The following is a 14,104-nucleotide window of genomic DNA, read 5'->3' as shown; positions in this document are numbered from 1 at the left end:
AACTTAAAGAAAAGATAGCAATCTCAATACTTGAGCCATCCTTTAACCTAACCAAAGCTGAGTTCATATTGTAGAAAAGAAGAGGTAGTATGACCTCTGACTTCCCCTTTGGTACCCTTTTCTGGGAAATCATGGCATAGAGTCCTTGTTGCCTTTATCAGCTGCAGTTCACGATAATTTCATATTCCTTTTCATTCTTGTTTATACAGTGCTCCTGCTGAATATTTTTTCCCCTTCAGAGGCATTTTTTTTTGCCTTTGACACAGCATGATATTTTGTAGTCTGTTTGCTTCAAACTGAAAAATAACAGAATCTTTCCTTTTACATAATAATGAGAAAAGGCAATCACATTTGATACTGATAAATGAAAATTCAAAATGAGAATGTAAGCTCCAGCATGGAAAGAAATATTTATACAGCTATTTTGAGACACAGGTCAAATTTTGCTGTCAGACACAGACCTATTACAGTTAGCCATTCAGAACAAGAGAAGCACAGACTGTTTATTCATGACAAATAAGCATGGGAATTTCACCAGAAGCAATGTGTTCCTTGAGCATGCCACAGCCCATTGAACAATCAATGACCTTAAGCTTTTCCTTTCCTGCAGCTATAAGTGTGCTCATGCAATTCTGCAGTGGCAGAATGTGTATTTATTTTGCTCACTGTGGTATATCCTACAAAGAGAACATCTCTTGGCACACTCATGTATCACTTTACCACATGAATATGTTTGGAGAACATATTTTTAAGTGAGTCTGTTGTTGTGCAAACATCAAAGAGTGTATTAATGAAAACAAAATGACCTATCAAGGTCAAGGTGATCCTTTGGGAATAACTGTGGTATATATGGTCTGTCCTGCTTACAACGTCCTTAAATAATATGTGTTGCATATACCTTTATGCAATATATATATATACATATATTTATATATTTGTATATCACCCAAAAAAGTTGTTATTTTACTCATCACTCTTAATTGCTACAACAGTGTACCTCTGTACTCCAAAAGAGTTAGGAAAAATTAATTTTTCTTTTTGCTATTATTATTATCATTTATTACAATTTATTCAATTTGTATCGTGGCTATGGCTCCCTCCCTCCTCTTCTCCCAAACCCATCCTCCCTCCCTCTTCTCTCCCTATGCCCCTTCCCTAGTCCACTGATAGGGAGGTCCTCTTCCCCTTCTATTTGACCCTAGCCTATCAGGTCTCATCAGGACTGCTTACATTGTCTTCCTGTATAGACTGGCAAGGCTGAACCCCCTAGGGGGAGGTGACCAAAGAGCCTGCCACTGAGTTCATGCCAGAGAAAGTCCCTGCCTCCCTTACTAAGGATCCCACTTGGAGACTGAGTCTATGGACTACATCTGAGCCAGGAATTTAGGTCCTCTCCAGGCACTGTCCTTGGTTGTGGTATCAGTCTCTTCAGGGATATTAGCCACATAATATAGGAAAAACATACTAAAATCTATACTTCTAAAGAAGCTAAACAACAAGGAAGACCCTAAGGAAGATGCTCAATCCTCATTCAGGAGGACAAACACGATAGACATCAGAAGCAGGAGAAGACTTGGGAAAGAAGGGGGAGATAGAAAGACCTGGAAGGGACAGGAGCTCCAAAAGGATACCAACAGAGCCATAAAAACTGATCCCTGGGATCCCTGAAGAGGAAAAATCAATTTATTTAGAAGTTTTGGTTTCCAAATTCAGTCTAAGCTAGATTTCACACTTATGTATTATTTTGAAACTTCAGGGTTTCATTATTTTGTTTTTGTTTTGCATTACTTGTCAGTATCCTTTTTTTTCACTCTTAGGATTTCTAATAATGTAATTCCTTGAGGTTCTGTTTGTCTGAAGTCTTTCTAGCTCCACTGTTTGAAGGACCATGTATGTATATAGTATTGCTGACTAGTGGGTTTTTGTTGTTGATCTCCTCCCACCCCTCTGGGACCACTTTGACTCCTTCTTCCTTCTCTGTTAGGCACTAGGAGGTCTCTGCTGAAATGTCAGCTGTCTGGCAGAATGGAATCCCCTATGCATAGTTGTTCCTTTTTCTGTCCTATTTCCAAGACTGTCTTTGTCTTCAACTACTTAGAATTTCTTACCATGTAATTTGAGGTAGTCTTACTTGACTTGAATCTGACTTGATTTTTGGCCTTCCTGTACCTTGATATTTATACTTTTATCCAACTTTAGAATGTTACATAATGTTAATACTTTGAATAACCTTTCTCTTTTTCTTTATACTTCAATCCTTTCTCCTCCTTTATTTCCTGCCTCCTTCTTCATTCATCTTCATTCCCTTCACTTCAGTACATATTTTCAAATTCCCTGCCTTCAGTGTTTTCTTTCTGCTTGATTAATTCTTATGTTCTTTCTTATTCAATTTTAATTTTTCATTGTATTTTTATACTTGAGAATTCTGTTCCTGCTTTTATTGTTTTAAGTTCTATTAAGTTCTGTTAAGTACATAAATTACATCCCTGTATTTTCTTCAAATTTGATAAGCTATGTATATCTAGGTTTATGGTTATTGATATCTGACTATGACTCTTTGGTAAGACCATATTTCATTGACTGTTCTTGATCTTTCTGAAGGTACATTAATTTCTTTGTAATACAGAGTCATATATTCTAGATTGTACTTTGTTTCTAACCAGCCTTCTTCTGCACACCTGTGTTGAATGACAAAATCTTACTTGGGCACAGAGAAGGACAATGCAGCCAGTCCTGATGAGACCTGATAAGCTAGGGTCAGATGGAAGGGGAGGAGGACCTCTCCTATCGGTGGACTTGGAGAGGGTAATGGGAGGAGATGAGGGAGGAAGAGTGGGGTTAGAAGAAATTGAGGGGGCTACAGCTGGGATACAAAGTGAATAAACTATAATTAATATTAAAAAATAAAAATTCAATTAAAATGTATTAGAGAGTTAGAACAGAATTTGTATCTGGTAGCAAAGTATGTAAGGATTAATTTTAGTTGTTTTGTAAAGTAATATGACTTAACATTTATTCAAATTACCTAAAATTACTGTCTGGTAATTATTTTTTGTTATGGAGATGGAGACAGAGGCATGGAGGAGAGACAATAATGAAGGAATAGACAGAAGAATATAGAAGATGGATACATTTCTGAATTTATTGGTATGGACTATGCACTTCTGTCTGCCATTCATAGGCATGCATATTTATAATTCTGCACTTATTGATTTCCTCATCTCTAGACAACATTTCAATAAATTCTTCAGAGGAACTGGCATTTGAAAAATTTTACTTGGGGAGATGTAACACATACACAAGCCAAAATGTATGTAATCAAAGTCCAACTGTGGTGAACCATGAGTTTTATTGAGGTTACTTACGGGAATATGGATGAGTGATTACTGACAGGAGCAGATTTGACTCAAGGCGGTGGCATCAACAAAACCCACCCAGCATGGTGACAGCTCACAAAGCCTGGAGCACACTGCACAGCCTGCAGGCAGCTCGACAACTTGGACAATGTGGGTTTTGGGTGCCTCAGTTGGTCTAAACCTTTTTCAGACAGCTCAGTTAAGTCCCTGGCTCTTCAAGTCAGCTGGTCTGCCCTCAGAATCTTACAGTTTCACCTGTCTGAGAACCTTCTCTGCAGCTCTACTTCATCTGAGGACTCACAGTTTTTATTGATTACTCTGGGAAGGAGGGGCCTAGTGGACCTGGTCATTTCCAAGGACTTGCTGAAGTTGTTTGAGTTGTTCACTTTCCTTTTTAAGGAGCTTCCTGCAGGGTGAAATGTCTCAGTCTTGGAGGAAACTATTACACAAAACTTGCAAATAAATTTTGACTAGACTGGCTATTAGGCTCCCTATCCCTGTGATTGCTGTGGAAATTCTAGTCACTGGCCACTCTAGCTGCATCCTTGCTCTTGGTTTCTGGGTGGCCTTGGGTGGGTTAGTCTTACCAGCACTCTCATTCTCCTCGTGGACTGAGCAAGAGTGTGCCTCTTGTGAAGTGATTGGAATGGTATGCATATCAAATATTTCTCTCCAACTCAATATTAAGTTCATTTTATTTATTCTTTGATAATTTCACACATACATGCATTCATACATATAGTTTGATCATACCCACCCTCCATACCCCAACTTCTTTTAAAGCTTCCTATAGCCTCTTCCCAATTTCAAAAACTATTCTTTTTTTTATAATACTCTGGTTCCAATTAGTGGATCTCCTGTATCTCTCTTCCATCCCTGCTGTAGTGCTGACTGGCTTGATAATATATATAAGTGGTATGCAGACGGCCACAGGTGCTGTGACTTCATGAATGAAACAGCCTGCCATGTCCAGAAGATACTGTTCCACCTCAGAACTCTGCTAATTTTGGCTCTTGCAATCTTCTTGTGTCCTCATTCATGGTGTTTTCGAAGCCCTGAAACAATGTAATATAGCCAGGAACAATTATAAACCCTGGGGGTGAACCTGTTGTTTTGCTACATTGAGACAGTATTAAATGGCCTTCAAAATGATTGCCTGTATACCCCACAGATCAGTGAAGCTCTCAGTATTCATCAGGGAAGCAGCTTTGTACAATGGATGATGGTTAGTAAAGAAATTCATAGATACTCAAAATACAAAAAATGAGTGTGTATGTGTAGTGTTCAGCCATAAATGGGACAATTTATATTTTTGTTTGTTGGATTAGTTGGATGGATTTTCTTTCTTTTCTTTTCTTTTCTTTTTTCTTTTCTTTTCTTTTCTTTTCTTGAAGTTAGCTTCAACCAAATTTCACCCACATGATGACCTAACTGACATACATGTGTGAGCATTAAATGGTATTCATCAGTAAAGATACTGTAATAAACAGAATAGAGGGCATAATTCTACACCAACAGCCAGCTAATTTTTGACACTGGCATCCAAACCATACATTTAAGGAAAGTCAGACTTTTCAACAAGTGAAACAGAGATTAAATATCCACATGTAGAATGAAACGCTATCCCTAACTTCCTTTTTTAGGATTTTAAATTTTTATTTATATTTTTATAAAGTATAACTTATTCACTTTGTATCCCAGCTGTAGCTCCTTCCCAATCCCACCCTCTCTCCCTCATCTCCCAAGTCCACTGATAGAGGAGGTCCTCCTCCCCTTCCATCTGACCCTACCCTATCAGGTCTCATCAGAACTGCTGCATTATCTTCCTCTGTGGCCTGGTAAGGCTGCTCCCGAATCAGGGGGAGGTGATCAAAGAGGTAGCCACTGAGTTCATGTCAGAGAACAGTTCCTGTTCCCATTACTAGGGTACACACTTGGATACTGAGCTGCTGTGGGCTACATCTGTGCAGGAGTTCTAGGAGATCTAGGTTGTCTCCATACATGGTCCTTGGTTGGAGTATCAGTCTCAGAAATGATCCCATGCCAATAATTTTTTGATCTATTGCTCTCCTTGTGAAGCTCCTATTCCCTCTAGGTCTTCCTTTCTCCTCCTCCTTTCATATGATTCCCTGAACTCTGTCCAAAGTTTGGCAATTAGTCTCAACATCTCCTTCAGTACCTTGCTGGGTGGCGTCTTACAACGGCCCTCTGTGGTAGGCTCCTGTCCTGTGCCTGTTTTCTCCCTCTTCCAATGTCCATCCCCTTTGCCTTTCTGCATGAGGATTGATCATCTTACCTGGGGTCCTCCTTCTTGCTTAGCTTCTTTAGGTGTACAGATTGTAGTATGTTTGTCCTATATTATATGTCTAATATCCACTTATAAGTGAGTATATACCATGTGTGTCTTTCTGCTTCTAGGATACCTCACTCAGGATGATCTTTTCCAGTTCCCACCATTTGCCTGCAAATTTCATGATTTCTAACTTTCAAAGTAGACAGTATTCAATAAAATTAATCAAGGATCCTAACAAAAGACCAGCAACTTTGAAAATAAATGTTAAGGGGGAAAGTACTTCAAGAGTTATGGATAAGTGAGTACATACTAAAACTGACTCTATTTCAGAAAATAATGGATAAGTTGACAGTTGGGAGTAGAAGTGGTTTGTTGAGAATGGCCCCCGAGTAGGTGTGGCTTAATGGAGGAAGTATGTAACTACAGGTGGGCTCAGCAGTTTCAAAAGCCCTTGTAAGGCCCAGTTCTCATTCTCTCTCTCTCTCTCTCTCTCTCTCTCTCTCTTCCTCCCTCCCTCCCTCTCTCCCTCCCTCCTCTCCTCTCCTCTCCTCTCCTCCCCTCCCCTCCCCTCCCCTCTCCTCTCCTCTCCTCTCCTCTGCCTCCTATCTACAGATCAGGATATAAAGCTCTCAGCTTCTTCTCCAGCACCATGCACATCTGTTCCCCACCATGGGGACAATAGAATAACCCTCTGAAACTGTAAGCAACCGTCCAACTAAATGGTTCCTTATGAGATTTTCTGGTTCATGGTGTCTCTTCCCAGCAACAGAACAGTGACTAAGATAGGAGTCTAAGACATTAAGACCTCTTGCATAACAAGAGTCAGCAGAGTGAAGATACAGCTTATAGAATTCGTGGAAATTGCTAACTGCACATCTCACTGGTGATTAATATGTAGTATCTAAAATCTGTAAATAACTCAGAGCATTACATTTCAAACCCAAATCATCCAATCAATACATCTGTAAAATAATTAAAAAGTGTTCAAAATAATGAGTACAGAATTCCAACAGAAATATTGAAATGGTATAAAAAAAAAAGTTCAAGATGCTTAGCCATCAGTAAAAGGTAGATTAAAACGTCATTGAAATTTCCTTTTATCCCACTCATAATGGCCATCACTACAAAACAACAATAACTAATTCTGGTCTGGATGCAGTACAAAAGGAACACATGGACACGAGTAATGGTAACATAACCATCTGTATCCTCTATAGAGATCACGTGGCCCTCCTCCAAAAGCCATATGTTCCAGCTATAAATCTCCTGGGTATGTACCCAAAATAGTCTGAAGCAGCACACCACAGAGATACCTATACAAGTATTTGCTACATTCAAAGTAAGAAAACAAACTAGATGCCCAACTATGGATGAACATATAAAGAAAATGTGTTACTGGGGTCCAGCCTGCAATACTAGCGCAATGGTTGCACAAAGTACTTTGGTTATTTTTAACAACTAAAAAAAAAATGGAGGAGGAGGATTGGGAGGAGAGGAGATGGGACTGCAATCAGACTGTGAAGTGAATAAATAAATAAATTAAAAATTAAAAAGAAAATGGGGTACAGAGCTAAACAGAAAATTGTCAGTAGAGGAATATCAAATGGCAGAGAAACAATTAAAGAAATGTTCAACACCCTTAGTCATCAGGGAAATGCAAATCAAAACAACCCTGAGATTTCACCTTACACCCATCAAAATGGCTAAGATCAAAAACTCAAGTGATAGCATATGCTGGAGAGGTAGTAGAGAAAGGGGAACAATCCTCCATTGCTGGTGGGAATGTAAACTTGCACAACCACTTTGAAAATCAATCTGGCACTTTCTCAGACAAGTAGGAATAGTGCTTACTCAAGATCCAGCTAAACCACTCCTAGACATATATCCAAAGGATGATCAAGTATATAACAAGGACATTTGCTCAACCATGTTTGTAGCAGCTTTATATGTAATAACCATAAACTGGAAACAACTCAGATGTCCCTCAGTTGAGGAATGGATAGAGAAATTATGGTACATTTACACAATGGAATACTACTTAGCAATTAAAAACAAGGAAATCATGAAATTTGCAGGCAAATGGTGGGAACTAGAAAAGATCATCCTGAATGAGGTATCCCAGAAGCAGAAAGACACACATGGTATAGACTCACTTATAAGTGGATATTAGTCATATAATATAGGACAAACATACTAAAATCTGTACACCTAAAGAATCTAAGCAAGAAAGAGGACCCAGGGCAAGGTGATCAATCCTCACTCAGAAAGGCAAACAGGACAGACATTGGAAGACAGAGAAAACAGGCAACAGGACAGGAGCCTACCACAGAGAAACATTGTAAGATGCTACCCAGCAAGGTATCAAAGCAGATGCTGAGACTCATAGCCAAACTTTGGGCAGAGTGCAGGGAATCTTATGAAAGAAGGAGGAGATAGAAATACCTAGAGGAGAGAGGAGCTCAACAAAGAAAGCAACAGATCCAAAAAATCTGGGCACAGGGGTCTTTTCTGAAACTGATACTCCAACAAAGGACCATGTATAGAGATAACCTAGATCTCCTAGAACTCCTGCACAGATGTAGCCCATGGCAGCTCAGTCTCCAAGTGGGTACCCCAGTAAAGGGAACAGGTACTGTATCTGACATGAACTCCATGGCTGGCTCTTTGATCACATCCCCCTGAGGGAGGAGCAGCCTTACCAGGCCACAGAGGAAGACAATGCAGCCAGTCCTGATGAGACCTGATAGGGTATAGAGTCAGAGGGAAGGGGAGGAGGATCTCCCCTGACAGTGGACTGGGGGAGGGGTATGGGAGAAGATGAGGGAGGGGCTACAGCTGGGATACAAAGTGAATAAAGTATAATTAATAAAAAATAAATAAATTTTTAAAAATTAAAAATAATTTTAAAATATCATTTGATTTTTCTAGTGAGAGAAAGAAAGTGGACGCAATGGGAGAGAATGTGGGGAGGACCTAGACAATGTAGAGAGGAAAGAAACCATCATCAGGTTATATTACATGATAAAAATCTACTTTCAATATAAGGAAAAAGTTAAAAAGAAAGAAAATGTGGTACACGTTCAAAACAAACTCCCTCCTCTGTTGCATAGAAGAGGAAAAAGACAATCTCAATCATGACATAGAGGGAAAAATATAATATGGTAGAAGGTGGAAGGGGACAATTAAGAAAAAGAAGAAATCTAAGGCTGGAGGAAAACAAGAGAGAGCAGTTGGAAGAAAGACAAAAGAATACACATTTAATTTCAGATATTTTTGACACAAGAACTCTGTAAGATACTACTGACAGAGAGAAAATGAACCAATGGGAGGAAAAGAAGGAAGGATGGGTTAGGGGAGAACAGTGGCCTGACCAACGGGAGCAAAGCTCAACCAATAGTATGTGTATGTATGAAAACATCATAATAAAACTGATTATTTTTACATTAACTAAAATACTTAATAAAAGTAAATAATGGCTATGGGACAAATGATATGTTAGCCAATAAATGACAGAAGCATTGAATAATTGAAAACAAGAGTCATCACAATAAATTAATGAAACATCTTGGCAAATGGAAAGAAAAGTGTCACTTTTTTAAATGTTCAGCTGAAAAGTTTAACAGCAAAGCAGAGCCTTAATAAAAAGATTAGAGCTGCTTGAAATAGGCATTTGGCACACAATTTTTTTCAGATCACTTGAATTATTAATAAATAGTTTCCAGTGCTAGTCAAACATCTCTTCTCTGATGATACACAATGTCATACATAGACAAAGTTCTGAAAACAGAATAAATATGAACCCACTATCTGCAGTTTCCATGGTACTAGAGAAAGCTGCACCCTCCACTGTCTGTGTTTGCCTTCTCCAGGTTTCCCATGTGGATTTGACCTAACAATACCTTCAATGGAAACACTTCACTGACCACATCTGATCTCATCTAACTGCCATTTGTTTACTTATTCCACGATACAATAAATAATTAAGCACTAGACAGTACTATAATATTTTAAATCACAGATAATGTGATATTCAACCAATGCACTGAAAGGAATTGTTAAGTTTCCAAAACAAGGACTGTAAAGTCAAAGTCAGCACAACTTAGCATATTCTGTATAGTCTTATGGAATTCACCATTGCACCAAGAGTATCTGCTCTGTTTTGCCAGACAGATTGTAAACTCATAGTCAGAACAGAGAGTGAATCTTCAGTTCTTGCAAACAACACACTGCCATGCTTAGTAAATATTTGGTAAACATTTGTTGATTGATTATACATACATATAATTACTTACATTTAATTTAGAAGGGACTGGTATCTCTTTGTTTTGTGTTTTGTTTTGTTTATTTAGTTTTGTTGTTGTTGTTTATTTATACAAGTTTACTCTGTCCCTCAGGCTGGGCTAATAACTGTTTATTTGTACAGGCTCACTCTGTACCTCAGGCTGGCCTTGAACTCATGCCCATCAGGCCCCTTACTTTACTCTTAAGTACTGGGCCACTACAATCAGCCCAGGTCTTCATGAGTTAACCATAAAATACTAACAACTCTCTTTGACCTACTTAGTTTTATAATGGTATCTACTTACTCCCAGCTAATAATTTTTGTCCTTGATCTTACCCAAGTTTTTCAGCACTCACTATTCTATACTTCATCTAATTTTAACTTACCAATTATTCACAAAAGGATTTTTAAAATGTAAAATCTACAGAGATCCATGACTGCACAAATGTTGACACTAAAGGACACTGGAGGTCTCCGCTCTAGATAAGGCATTTATGCGACTTCCTTAAGGCTAAGAAAACAATGTAGAGACGATCACAGGAAGTCCAGAAACTCTGCAGATGGGAGGAGGGGGTTGTGAAATATCATCTTCTACACAGGAGGAAAAAAATACAGCAACCATAAACTCACAGCAGCAGGGCATACTGGCACTGGGTCCACAAACGTCAGACCCTAACAAAAGTCACCTCTTCAGGGGGAAGGAATGAACACAGCCTACACATATGCTCACCTGTTGACAACAAAATCTGGGAGAGAAAGAAACGTAGTATTCGGTTATGTACCCATTGGTGAGTCCACCAACCACTAATAGTTAGGTCCAAATTCTGAATCACACAGACAGCAGAGATTAATCTCTACTGGACACTAAACAAAATCAAAATGAGTAAATAGATGCAAGTTTATATGGAAGGGAGTGAGAGCAAGGAGATAATAATGGGAGAGGAGTGAGGAAGAGGAAAAAATACATAGCATACATGCCTGAAAGAACAAAATTTGCTAATAAAGAAAAATATATGTTAAATCTCACAAAATCCATTTTTATGCAATTATTTAATGAGAAGCAAATGAAGCTTTGATCTTCCTCAGGCTGTGCGAAAATGCTATCACACTAATGACTAACAAGATCTCACTAAATTGACCTCAATCCAGATTCCCAGTGAACAAACTTTAGTCTGGAATCTCCTCAATGAATAAGTGTCCATGCTCTAGATAATTCAATTACAAGTAACACTTGACACTAGATGAATCAAAGAATCCTCTACACTTAAGAAATGAGTCTTAATAAACAGACAAGTGCAGTCGCATAAGCAGATTAATTTAAGCCTTCTTTTCAACAAGCAATTAAGAAAGACAAACTATAAATAATTAAACTCAGAGGAAAATAAGTGTCCTTCCTTTTCAGCAATGAGTATAAGAAGAATAAAAAAGTACTTTACCAAAAGCCATGCCTGTCAATATCAAAGCTGACCACTATAATTTGTTCTGAAGAACGGCTCATCATATGAGTAATGCAGACATGGTGTTTATTGAGCCACATGTGAAAAGCAGAGATCAATAAGACATAGTTTCTACCCATAAGCACCTCACAACCAACTAGAGGTGACACGGACAACAAATAATTGCTTTAACATGCTTGTAATTATGTTGCACCGTAATTGGAGAGCTGACAGCTTAGGCAATGATCTTCACTAATAAGGAATGTGGTATGACAGGAAATAGCATGGGTGAGGTGAATAGAACAATGAGAAATGCCAGTGACTTTTGAACTGGTGTAATAGAGGACTAATACAGAGAAATGGGGTGTTTTAGTAGAGGAGATTGCAGCACTGATGGAGAAAAGAAGCAATCAATCACACACATGCCTCTTCTTTTCCTCTATAAAGTTACACACATAGGATTTCAAACATATCTACAGAGAAAATTGCCCATACGGGAAGATTTCCAACTCTCTCTGTTCTCCATATGCACTGGGGAAGAATGAAAAGCTCAAGGCACAGCATAGGATTGTGGGGGAAAAAGTCCAGAAGGCATCGTCTCTGTGGCCTTACGTTATGTTTCTCAGAAACAATCCCTGTGGTTCCTGATTCGTGTGAACGTGATTTGCTGACCTAGCCTTCCAAGTCTCTACTTTCTAGTGAGCCCAAGGTTCAAAATTTAGCTTGGGAAATCACATCAACATTATCAAAATGACCCTAGAAAGAGGCCATGGGTCCAGAGCAATAATATTCCCACTGAAGAGCCGGCTAAGAGCTCCCACCATGGGAGGAGAGATTAAAGGGGGCATTTTCAACAGTTCAAGGACTCCAACCAACCCAAAGTAATGGCTGTTGGAAGTGAAATAGCAGTTTAAAAGTGTCTCCCTTTTAAACTACCATAAGTGATAAAAAGAATAGACACAAAGGAAGGATTATGATAGAATGAAGAACGAGCCTTGGTGTTCAGCCTTTCTACTTAAACATACCAGTACCCATCATCATACACTTTTTTATGATGATAAATCATGTTTTAATGAAGGTATTAATAGACTTTAGACATCCCTAGAAGAGTGGTGAGACAGAAAACTATGTCAGCAATGGAAACTCTACTCATTTATTTTAACATATATTTACTGAGCACTTGCTAAATGCCATATACTTTTCTAAGAATAATTGAGCTGTGAGCCTAAGAGACGCTATTCCTATACTTCTGAGCCATTATATTCCATTGTGAGAAGAGTAATATGCATACAAATGATACATAAGATAATATCACATAGAGTGCCCATTTTATAAGGTGTTCAGGAAGAACCTCTCTGAAAACTAATACTTTGTGATAAATTCACATAAAATTAGAGAGCAAGTTAAAAGCTGCCTGGAGGAAAAATGTGACAGAAAGTAAAAGTCTTCAAAGAAAGATAATCAAGCTAGCAAGTACAAGTCCTTGACTCAGAATATGTGCTGTGTTCATGAAGCAGAAAGGAAACCAGAGAAGTTAGGGAGCAGTGGGGTGTGAAAGTATAAAGAAAACACAGTGACCAAACACCAGTGGGGCTGAAAACAGAGATTATTGAGGTAGAACATTTCATTGAACCTTATAGAACTCTCTACTGAGCTGTTCTAAGTCCTTATACATCAGGGTTCTTTAGAGAAATGGAACTAATACAAAACACACAAACACACATACACACACACACACACATGCACACACACACACACACACACACACACACACTTTAGTATAGATACTTGTGAGGTTTGTTTTCTCCCCTTTTACCATGTAGGACCTGGGAATCAAACTCAGTTCACCAGGCTTGGCAGCAAATGTGTTTATCCACTGAATCATTTTGCCAGGCACCAAAAAATTAAACAAAACAAAACAAAAGCCTTTAGAGGAAATATGATGGAAGTAACTATTTCAGGTCAGTAACTTCAGTAACAACATCAAAGCTTTAAAACTTGGTCAAGAAGGAATTGAGTGTTATAAAAAATGAAAATCCCAACTTTAAATTTTACCAGTGAAGGTGAAAACCTACTAACTCAGAGACGCAGAGAAAGCACCCAGCTGATCTTCCTACTCAGCTCAGGTCCTGAAAGAATAAGGCCAAAAGCTAAATGCTTTTCAGTTTCATGAGGTCCCATTTATTAATTGTTGCTCTTAGAGCCTGTGCTGTTGGTGTTCTGTTCAGGAAGTTATCTCCTGTACCAATGAGTCCTAGGGACTTCCCCAGTTTTTCTTCTAACCAGTTTAATGTGTAGGGTTTTATGTTGAGGTCTTTGATCCACTTGGACTTTAGTTTTGTGCAGGGTGATAAGTATGGATCTATTTTCATTTTTCTACATGTAGACATCCAGTTAGACCAGCACCATTTGTTGAACATGCTATCTTTTTTCCATTGTATGGTTTTGGCATCTTTGTCAAAGATCAGGTGTCCATAAGTTTGTGGGTTTATTTCTGGGTCTTCTGTTCGGTTCCATTGATCCACCATTCTGTTTCTATGCCAGTACCATGAAGTTTTTATTAATGTTGCTCTATAGTACAGCTTAAGATCAGGGATGGACCTCATGAAACTGAAATTCTTCTGTAAAGCAAAGGACACCGTCATCAGAACGAAACGACTGCCTACAGATTGGGAAAGAATCTTCACCAACCCTTTATCTGACAGAGGGCTAATATTCAGTATATATAAAGAATGAA

General features: G+C 38.5%; 1 protein-coding gene across 8 annotated transcripts in view; it reads right to left on the bottom strand.

Annotated features, from left to right (window-relative positions):
- Dlg2 (discs large MAGUK scaffold protein 2) overlaps window positions 1-14,104 on the bottom strand; it is a 1,917,798-nt gene that overhangs the window by 1,756,822 nt on the left and 146,872 nt on the right. The gene's annotated exons all lie outside the window — the stretch shown is intronic.

This window comes from Meriones unguiculatus, chromosome 14, assembly GCF_030254825.1.
Source record: "Meriones unguiculatus strain TT.TT164.6M chromosome 14, Bangor_MerUng_6.1, whole genome shotgun sequence".
Taxonomy (NCBI): Eukaryota; Metazoa; Chordata; class Mammalia; order Rodentia; family Muridae; genus Meriones; species Meriones unguiculatus.
This window is presented reverse-complemented; position numbering and strand designations above follow the sequence as displayed.